The sequence below is a fragment of the Bubalus kerabau genome, chromosome 1 (genome assembly GCF_029407905.1).
Source record: "Bubalus kerabau isolate K-KA32 ecotype Philippines breed swamp buffalo chromosome 1, PCC_UOA_SB_1v2, whole genome shotgun sequence".
NCBI lineage: Eukaryota > Metazoa > Chordata > Mammalia > Artiodactyla > Bovidae > Bubalus > Bubalus kerabau.
The window spans coordinates 67,121,800-67,133,491 of NC_073624.1; positions in this window are offsets into that span (position 1 = coordinate 67,121,800).

The following is an 11,692-nucleotide window of genomic DNA, read 5'->3' on the forward strand; positions in this document are numbered from 1 at the left end:
CTGCATTGGATACAGGGCCTGTAAGGAGGTGATTGTTTAAATGAGGGCACAAGGGTGGGACCTTGATCTGATAGAACTGGTGCCATTATAAGAAGATGAAGAGACATCAGAGGTGTCTCTTCACCACTGGAGGACGTGGTAAGAAGGCAGCCATCTGCCACCTGAAGAGAGAGCTCTCTCCAGAACCCAGCCATGCTGGCATCCTTGTCTTGGTCTTTCAGCCTCCAGAATTGTGAGAAAGTATCTGTCTGTCATTTAAGCCACCCAGCCTGTGATATTTTGTGATGATAGCCTGAGCAGACTAATACAATGGGTGATTCAGTGAATGGGAGGCAGGATGAGATGAGCAGGGAGACAACTTAGGTTATTGTGCCAGAGGATGGTGCTGAGGGTTGGTGATCGGGAACTTTTCCAGTGGAGATGAACTTTATTCTTCAGAGTTCAAGACCCACAGCTGTGAACCATGTCTTCACTTCTTATAGATGGGTAGCAAGAGAAACTGCCATTGACAAGATGTAAATTTAATTTTAGGGCTTCCCAGGTGGTGCTAGTAGTAAAGAACCTGCCTGCCAATGCAGGAGGCATAAAGAGAAACGGGTTCGATCCTTGGGTCGGGAAGATTCCTGGAGGAGGGCATGGCAACCCACTCCATATTCTTGCCTGAAGAATCCCATGGACAGAGGAGCCTGGAGGGCTACAGTCCATAGGGTCGCAAAGTGTTGGATAAGACTGAAGAGACTTAGCATACATGCATGCACATTTAATTTTGGGTGTATTGGCAACAACATTATTTTACTCTGAACTTCAAAGAAGATGTATCTCTAATGACACAGATAGAGAAGAAGTGATGTAAAAACAGACCTTTGGCCACAGAACTTAAGGAAGTTAGAGTTTGAATCCTACATATTTCTTAATTTTCGACGGCCCCAATAAACTGCATGTTAAAACTACATCCTCCCAATCCACTTATCTGATCATTAGGGTTTCCATTTCTCAGGAGTTGTTAGGAGGAAAAACAGCTTTATCTCAGTTACTAGGAGATGCACAACCACCAATAATTAGAAAGGAATAAAATCGATGACTAAATGAATGTGCAGTTTACGCTCAAAGGTAACCTTTATTCTTTCCAATTAGGATGTTATTTTTCTGTAGACTTGGTAGGTGCGGCTGTATTATAAATAGATGTGATATTTTGTAGGGTTCTTCTAACTGAAATGTGCATGAGGTCAAATTATAATCAAGGTAATATATATAAGTAATGAGCTGAGCCTACATTCCCAGCCATTTATCCATTTAACGGTAATAAATGAGCAAAGATGAAAAGAATGCTTCCGGACAAACACAGCAAAATAGTTACTTGTGTGGTTGAGCACAGCAGCTTATCTCTTTGTAATGAATGCTTGCCAGTGATAATCAACCTCATTTGTTAATTGTATTCATGATATTAATGAGCTCATTACCATAATAGTCACATCCTGTTCTCCTGTGGTCCGAGTCAGGGGATTCACAAGTTTTGCACACTTTGTTGCTATACTTATGCATCCCAATTATGTACAAATTCAAATGCCATTTGTGTTGACTTTATACAAGGATACCCCTAAATCATTCCTTGCCTGGTTTTAAGAGAGCTTTCTGAGAATTTGGTAGAGATCTTTTCTTCTCAGAAAAATGAGTTTCATCTTTATGATAAAACTTCAAATTTGGTTTATGTTAGTTGGTAAAGATGTTCTTTTCCTCTCTTGAATTCTATTCTCCAGGAAGGCTTAGCCATGAGCCTGGAATCTGGGAGGAGGAGAAGAAAGCGATGATGGCAAGTCCTAGCAAGTGAGGAAAGGGAAGTAAATAAAAATTCACCTCTTCTGGCTTCAGGGATTGTGGAAAGAAAAAAAGGAGGCAGGTGGGAGATGGGTGTGTTGGGTCATTACCTACCAGGATGGAGGGTGATGGTTCATTTTAGTCTTGGGACTCTGGAATGCGACTGGATTATCTCCTCCCAGGCATTTCCTGTATCAAGTTATGTGGTATGGAGGAGATTGAGAAGGGTCCATGTGCCTCCCCCGACCTGATGGGGAAGGGGGCCAAATCGAATGAGAGTCATAGGCCCTGCCTTGGCATCTGGCACGACAAGAGGAAGGCGAGCCCCCTTTGGCCACATAGACCGGCAGCCAGAGGAAGGATGTGGCAGAGCTCATGTGAGTCAACCAGGGAGAACCACCAGGCCATCATGGAACTGCTCAGCTAGGGTCTTCTGCAGGAGACACTAGAACCCTCCAGCGGCTGTCTGCTTCCTGAAGGTTATCAGTTCAGGAACAAGTCCAGGTTGGGCATTTTGAAGCAGGGGACACCGTCTGGAACCAAGGATTCCTCCCCTTCCTTGAACATCATTTTGGTGAAGAGAAGAAGCAAGGACATCTGAACAACTGAATATTTATCCTGTGCATGCTAAGTTGCTTCAGTCGTGTCTGACTTTGTGACCCCATGGACCATAGCCTGCCAGACTCCTTTGTCCATGGGATTCTCCAGGCAAGACTATTGGAGTGGATTGCGATGCCCTTCTACAGGGGATCTTCCCAACCCAGGGATCGAACCTGTGTCTCTTACACAGGTGCAGAACATTTATCCTAAAGACATCAAATTATCAAAGGACTTTGTTCAGATTTGAGTATTGGACTGAGATTATAGGCTGAACTAAAATGTCTCGTTCCCTCTTTCTGCTTAGAAGGGAGATGGGAACTTTTAAGAGAGCTTAATTAAATATAGCAATAACGAAACTTCATTTTCTCAGGATTTATGAAGTTGATGTAAGTCTACTTGGAGCCCTTCTACAGATGAAAATACTATGAGAAGACAACCTGTTTTTGTCCTGCTCCCTCTCTGGGTCCTTTCCAGTTACTTATAATGACTGCTCGGTATAACTATAGCAAAGCTAGCAGCTTTGGAAATGGTTGTAACTGTCCTGTTACCATGAACTAAGCAGTTCAGTGCCTACAAAAGAATGAAATAATGCCATTTGCAGCAACATGAATGAACCTGTGTGCTGTGCTTAGTCTCTCAGTCGTGTCTGACTCTTTGCGACCCCTTGGACTGTAGCCTGCCAGTCTGCTCTGTCCCTGGGGGTTCTCTAGGCAAGAATACTGGAGCAGGTTGCCATGCCCTCCTCCAGAGGATCTTCCCAACCCAGGGATCGAACCCAGGTCTCTTGCATTGCAGGAGGATTCTTTACTGTCTGAACCACCAGGAAAGCTGAAGAATACTGGAGTGGGTAGCCTATCCCTTCTCTAGAAGAACTTCCTGACCCAGGAATTGAACTGGTGTCTCCTGCATTGCAGGCAGATTCTTTACCAGCTGGGCTACCAGGGAAGCCCCATGGATGAATCTAGAGATTATCATACTAAGTGAAGTAAGTTAGACAGAGAAAGGCAAAACCATATGATATCACTCATAAGTGGAATCCAAAAGTGAACTTATTTACAAAAACAGACTCACAGGCATAGTAAACAAACTTATGCTTACCAAATGGGAAAGGAGGTGGGGAAGGATAAATTATGAATTTGGAATTAGCGGATACAAACGACTACATATAAAATAGATAAAACAACAAGGTCCTACTGTGTAGCACAGTGAACTATATACAATATCCTGTAGTAAACCATACTGGAGAAGGAAAAGAATATATAGGTACAACTGAATCACTTTGCTGTATACCAGAAATTAACACAACATTGTAAATCAACTATCCTTCAATAAAAACGGGAAAAAAGAGCATGGGCTCTGAAATTAGATGTCAGTTCAGGTTCCTGCTCTTCTGTGGGATCTTCTGTGGGAATAATTTAATCAACCTCTCTGTGTCCTCTGATAATTAACGGAGACAATACATACAAAGCACTTGGCGCATTGCCTGGCACATAGTAAGTGCTTAAACATACAGAGCTGGTTAGTGGTGGGGCCAGAATTGGAGCCCAGACAATCTGCTCCTGGATATATGGTCTGTTCCTTACAGGATGCTGCCTTTCTCTTACTATTGTGATATTATTATTCTTCCCATGGGAACTCAAACTGGTTGGGGTCTACTTTCTCCTTACTCTCCTCAATTGCAGTAGTTCTATTTTAGCCTGCTTTTGGATTTCCTAAAATATTGAATTTGAGTAAAACTTCTGTGGCTAAAAATATTTGAAAAATGCCAGTATAAAATATTATTCTCTTAGATGACATAGTTGCATTTTAAATTTTTACCAACTTTCCTAACTTTAGTTACTTCTACTGCAACCTACAAAATGTAAGGCTCAGTGAGGGAGATTAAGACTAATCAAGGCTAAACTTCCATGGTTGAAATGTAAGGGCATTGATGGACAAGCCCTTAACTTTGCAGGCACAGAGCACCTTTTCTATCCTTTGCTGTTGGTGTTTAGTTACTAAGTCATGTCCGACTCTTTTGCGACCCCATGGGCTATAGTCCAGGGCTTACCAGGTGGCTCAGTGGGTAAAGAATCCCCCTGCAGTACAGGAGACTCAGGTTTGATCCCTGGGTTGGGAAGATCCCCTGGAGGAGGGTATGGCAACCCATTCCAGTTGGACAGAGGAGCCTGGTGGGCTAGTCTATAGTGTCGCAAAGAGTTGGATATGACTGAAGTGCCTGAGCATGCATGCATGGATTATAGTTCACCAGTCTCGAACATGGGATTTCCTAGGCAAGAATACTGGAGGGGGTTGCCATTTCCTTCCCTATGGAATCTTCTTTACTCAGGGACTGAACCCGAGTCTCCTGCACTGGCAGGGGAATTCTTTATCATTGAGCCACCAGGGAAGCCCTTTCAATCCTTACCCCAATCAAATAAATAAAAGAAATTTCTTATTTCTTATTTATTCATGTAACATGTTCTTTGTAGGAAAACCAGAAACAGAACATTTGCAAAAAATCTATCACTATCATTTTGGCATGTATCTTTCCAGATTTTTTAACTTAAAAAAGTGAAATCATACTATATATGCTGTTTTGAGACTCACTTTTTCATTTAATGTCTCATAACTATCCTCCAAAATCAATACACACAGATCTTCATAATCATTTTAATGTCTTCATGGATTTCAGTTACATAGGTATTCCATTCTTGATTTAATATATGGCATTTTGTGACATTTAGATGGTTTCATTTTTATGCTATTAATTAGGACAATTTAATGATTTACTTTGGCTGTTACTTTTCCATCTCCTTTATTGGCCTTTCCATCTCTAACCAGCCTCTAAATGCTGGTGACCCCAAGGCTTTGTCTTGCTCTTATTTCTTTTTTTTTACATCCTTCCCTTGGGAAGAAAGTGGGATAAGTTTTAGCATAAACTATAATTATTTGGGGACCAGTAAGACACAGGGAATGGAGGTTAAGTAAGAAAATCTGTTTTCAGCCATAACAGTAATAAACAAGTAGAAAGCCAGTATATTTTAGCAAGAATAAATAATTTAAAATTTGGAATTTAAAATATGGACTATAACACATAAAAGTATCCAAATGACTGAAAGTTTGTGAGGAATCCATTGTACCTGGAAATTGGACCAGGCTCCCTCTTCATTTAAAAGTAGAGAACGCACTAAATAGGCTAAAAAAAATTTCCCTTCTACCCTGGCCCTCTGCCTTCTGTTAGTCTTATGTGAAGCTTTTAAGGCATGGTCGGCTGCACAAAGCAACATCTGTCTGACAGACTTCCTTTTGTCCTGGAGCCTGTTACCCTGTTCTCTCTCACTGAGCTTGTTTATCTGAAAGTATGAACAAATTCCAGAGGAAATACAGATGCATTTATTTAACCAGAGGCTTGCTTCTTTTGAATTGCCTGTTCAGATGAAGGAAATGGTCTGGGGCTGGACAGGATGAATGACGATGTCCATTTGGGAGACATGTTGAATGACGGATAAGGTAACAGCTGCAATGGGCATTTGGCAGAATGAGAAATGTTCTAGATTTAACTCCTTCGTGCACATGGCCAATTATCATCGGCACTTTGGCACAGTGAGGTCAGAAAGTTATTTTTCGCCAAAATACTCACGAAGGTCAGAAAATGAACTTTTGGTAGTTGCATTTTTAAGGGCTAGCACAGATGTTTGGTTTTTCCTTTTGAAGGTCACTTTCCGAATTCATAGATTTCTAATTGTGTATATGGCCCAGGATGGGCTTCCCCCATGGCTCAGTGGTAAAGAATCTGCTTACAATGCAGGAGACGCTGGTTCAGTCCTTGGATCAGGGAGGTCCCCTGGAGGAGGGCATGGCAACCCACTCTAGTATTCTTGCCTGGAAAATCCCATGGACAGAGGAGGCTTGTGGACTATAGTCCATAAGGTCGCAAAGAGTGGGACATGACTGAAGAGGCAGAGCATGCACACAGATATGGCCCAGGATATGGATTTCAGTGAAAATCTAAAAAGTACCATTTTAGAAAGACATTTATTGATTTTTTTTCAGTAACTCCAAAGGCTCCTTTCTTCTGCCAGCATTTATTAGGTTGAACATATATAATTGCCAATATTTGACCATTTTGACCTTTGAAAGGCGATTGTATGTAGTTCAATTGAATATATACTAGATTTCAATTCAATTCAACACCTTAACAACTATTTATTAAGTTTTTGCTAAGGCACTATACCATGTGCTGAAGTTACCGTGGTGAACAGAATAGTAATGTGTTTTGTCCTCGCAAAGCTTACATTTTAGACGGGGTGGCTGACAATTACACAGCAGGTTTAATAGGTGAACAAGTTTCAAATTTAAAGCAAGTGAACCTGATCCGTTCTAGAGAGGTCAAAAAAGTCCTCCCACGGGAATGAAAGTTAAGGGAAGGGTGAGTAAGAGGTAGGCGAGTGGGATGGGAATGAAGAGATTTAAGGTAAAGGGGATAATAGGTTGTGGAGGGAAGAGCAGGATACAGGGTGTGTGTATGAGCTGACCAGAACTGAGGGACATTCACTGTGGCTGGAGCAGAGAGTGGAGGGAAGCCGTGTGGAGAGATGATGCTGGAGGAATGGACAACCATGGTAAAGAGAAAAATCTGGTAACTCAGTAAAAGATTAACCTCTTCAATAAGAAACTGTTGGGTAGGGAGTGACAGGATCATAATGGTGCTGTGTAAAAAAGACCACACAAAAAGGACTATTTCCAGTGGAAAACAGACTGAAATCTGGGAAATCACTGAGGAGGTTGTTCCTGGAATCCAGGAGGTAATGGTGGCAGCTTGGACTGGGGTGGTGAGCATGGGGACCAAGTGTGGAAGGTGGAAGACTCTGAGAGCTGTTTGGGAGGCAGACAGGCAGGTCTTGGTTATTGAGGGATGATCGAGAGACGGGCGGGAGGATTGCCCCTCTGTATGAATGTAGGGCCACTTTTGGGACAAAGGATTTTCACTGGCCTCACTTTCACTGGAAGACCCAGTGGGCTGCAGTATCTCAGTTTGCCAGCAGGTGCTGCTCTCTAACATCTTCTGAATCCTAACTTAAAGTTGCCAAGGTTTCAGGCCATGTCATAGCTATTAGTTTTTTTAGCTTTATCAATTCAAAAATGTGAGTGTGGAGTTTATTTAGCTTTGAGGAATACCAGCAGAGCCTTTTTGTTTTTTAACTTAAAACTTGATGATTCAAGTTTCAGCTAATAGTTCAGTCCTGTGGGCATGGCAAGACTTCATTGGATTTTAACTCTGTGCTGTTCTGCTTAGGCATAATCTGGACTTATTTCAGTAAAGACAGGCAAGGGGTGGAGCTGGTCCGTTATCAGCCTTTTGAGATATGTGTGGTATGTGGATGTGGGATCTTAGTTCCTCAACCAGGGATCAAACCTGAGCCCCCTGTAGTGGAAGTGCAGAACCTTAACCACTGGACCACCAGGGAAGTCCCTTGAGGTATATCTATTTATCCTCATCTTACAGATGAAGAACTAGGAAAGGGAGATTACTTAACATGCCCAAGGTCACACAACTACCAAATCAGAGAACTGAGACTTTGTTCTGAATCATACTTTCCCTCCTTTATTGTGTCATCTCTGCTATACCTTACACTCACTGCATGTCATCATGAAAGACACATGATTAGAAGAAAGCTTTTTGATATCCAAAGCGATTTACAGTTAACTATCTTCTAACACATTCATTTAATTAGGTATGGTAGCCATCTTCGGAGAAGGCAATGGCACCCCACTCCGGTACTTTTGCCTGGAAAATCCCATGGATGGAGGAGCCTGGTGGGCTGCAGTCCATGGGGTCGCTACAAGTTGGACACGACTGAGCGACTTCACTTCCACTTTTCACTTTCATGCATTGGAGGAGGAAATGGCAACCCACTCCAGTGTTCTTGCCTGGAGAATCCCAGGGACGGGGAAGCCTGGTGGGCTGCCATCTATAGGGTCGCACAGAGTCGGACACGACTGAAGCGACTTAGCAGCAGCAGCAGCCATCTTATTTGGTAAGATTAGTAGATTTATGTTGATAATAATCTTGATAGATGAGTTAGTAAAAGGATACTATTTCAACTTAAGATATTTGGAAGAGGTTATTTGTATGCTTTAATTGATAAAAAAGACAACTATACGTATAGGACCCTTTTAGGGGCCTTGTTACCCAGAGGAGATGGAACCTCATCCAATGCAGCTTTCAGACAGTGATAATTTGGCCACCAGCAGTAAAGGAGCAGTGCCTATATTTGTCATATAGTGGATATAGGCATCTATATTGCTATAGGGCCACCGAATGGAAGCCTGGAGGAGGAGTCTGCCTTGTTGCCATGGGGGCAAAGGTGATTATTTGAAAGTACTTGCAAGGAAAAACCACCCATACTCATTTGGATGCTATCATGCTTTAGCAAGGAAAGAAAAAGGTGCTGGAGTCATTTGGGCCTCGATCAAAGAGACTCCTTGATCAATCAACTCCTTAAGTAGATTGATAACTATAATAAAGTTCACAAATCAGGATAAGATGATATACTATATCGAGTAAGACAAAAGAGACTTTAAGATAAAGAGTATTTATTATTAGAGATGGAGTGTTGCCACACAATGATAAAGGTTCAGTTTGCCATGGAGATATGAAAATTCTCAGCTGATATACACTAACAACATACTTTAAAATATATAAAGCAAAATTGACAGAAAGGCAAAGAGACAAGAGGTCGAGCTGCCAGGCATATCTGGTAACTGAGTTGGAGATTTTAACCTCTCTTTCCCAGTAATTAATAAATTAAGCAGATAAAAAAATCAAAATTGCGGATTTTAGCAACGTAATTGACAATCTTGGTCTAAAGGACATAGGTAGAATATTGTACCCACAATTTTGTAAAATTTAAAAAACACAAATCTAAAGTTTATGGATTAAAGAAGAAATTATAATAAAAACAATGCTAAACAATAACATAAAGCAAACAATTTGTAAGATGAAGCCAAAACAGTACTGTGAAAAAAAATATAGTCATGAATGCACACATGTTGTAAAAATATAGCAGATAGCATGTAGATATCTGCTATAAAAATATAGTAGATAGAAAACAAAGATATCATAGAAAGAAACTCTGAGAAGAATATTAAAAAAGGAGAGAAGGCACAAAAAAAATATTTGGAAGAAAAAAAGAGACTATCACCACAGATGATGTAGAGATTAAAAAGAAAATTCAAGACTATGATGAAAAACATTTTGCCTATAAATGTTTTAGTTGAAATGAACACATTTTTTGAAAAACACAAATTCTAAAAAGAGTCTTTCTTTCTATAAAAAAATAGAAAACCTAAATGGTCTTATAATGATTTAAGAAATTAAATCAGTAGTTCAACATTGTCCCTGAAAGAAAACACTAGGCCAGATGGCTTCACTGACAAGTTCTACTGAACATTCAAGTAAAATATTATTAATCACATTTAGACTATTTTAGAAATAGAAAAAGAAGGAATATTCTCAACTCATTTAATACACTTGGATATCTTAATATCTCTAATAAGGCCACCTTCCGGCCCATAAGGGGCCCGTATGGTCAGTGACTGAGAGGTGGTGCTGCAGAACTGGTGTTTTGCTTGCTGAGGAGGCATCCTGGGGTTTAGTGCTTGGGTTGTCAAAAGTCTTAGTAGCTGAAGCTGTCATCTATAGGACGAATGTCAACAGGAACTAGAAATCAGGAAGTCCTGTCTTCCCTTCTTTTGCCTTCCAATCTCTCATTGGCAGAATCTAACAAAAAGTTAGCATCTGGGAAATGTAGTATGTATTTATAGGTTCCCAGCCTTGGCATCACAGAGCAGGCTATGAAGGGGTGGATCTGGTGAAGAACTGACACAATATTTAATGATGAACGGTTAAAAGCGTTCTGTTTAAAAGGCAAGAATTATGCTATTACACTTTTGTCCAACTTTGTACTAGATATCTTATCCAAATAACAGGCCAAGAAAAAGAAAATACAGAATTTGAAAGGGCTTAGGGAAATTGTAATTATTTTCAAATGATATGATTGCTTAGCCTCTAAAAACCTATAGAAAATTATTAGAGTTAATAAGAGAATTTTATAAGATTGCTGGTTACAAAACTATTATACAAAAATCATATGTGTTTCTATACATCAACAGCAAATAGTTAAAAAAACAAAGTTTTAATGTCTAACATTTATATTAGCTAACAAAATAAAATGTTCCTAGATATGAACCTCACCAAAGATATGTGGGACTGTTATGGAGAAAATAATAAAAATTTACTGGAAGACATTTAAAAATGAGGAGTCATATTATTTTCAAGAATAGAAGGAATAACATTAAAAAGCAATTTATCCCCAAATTGATCAATTAGGTTCAATAAAATTCCAGTAAAAAACCTAAAAGGAGTTCATGGTGACCTTGAAAAACTTACTCTTAAATTTAAGTTGAGAAGCAAAGAATTAAAAATGGCTAATATATTGCTGAAGAATAATGAGATGGGAAACAGATTCTATTATAAATCTTGTGCAATGTGTAGTATTTCGATAATGTGGAATTGGTGCATGGAGAGATAAACAGGTTAATGAAACAGAAAAGAGAGTCCAGAAATAGACCCATTTGTACATGGAAGGATATATGACATATTTCAGAGCTGTAGTGAAAAATGGAGCATTCAATATAAAGTGTTAGGAAATTGGCTGTCTCTATTGAAAAAAATGGATTACTACTTGTATCATAGACAGAAACCAATTCTAGAAGGATTAAGGACTTAAAATGTTAAAGGTAAACATTTAAAATTTTAGATACAGAGAAGCTGCAGCTTAAATTTCATGCAGGAGCTGATGAAAGGAAAATTATACTGGAGGGAGGTTCCCTTTGAGCAGGGCAGAGGGGAATGTGGGGGTGTGTGGGGTGGGTGGCAGAGACTGATATTTGGGTTTATATGCAAATTCATGCTGCTGCTGCTGCTGCTAAGTCACTTCTGTCGTGTCTGACTCTGTGTGACCCCATAGACGGAAGCCCACCAGGCTCCCCCGTCCCTGGGATTCTCCAGGCAAGAACACTGGAGTGGGTTGCCATTTCCTCCTCCAATGCATGAAAGTGAAAAGTGAAAGTGAAGTCGCTCAGTTGTGTCTGACTCTTAGCGACCCCATGGACTGCAGCCTACCAGGCCCCTCCATCCATGGGATTTTCTAGGCAGGAGTACTGGAGTGGGGGCAAATGCATGAATTCCATATAAATCTATATACCTCTCTCTCTGCGATTTAAAAAACCA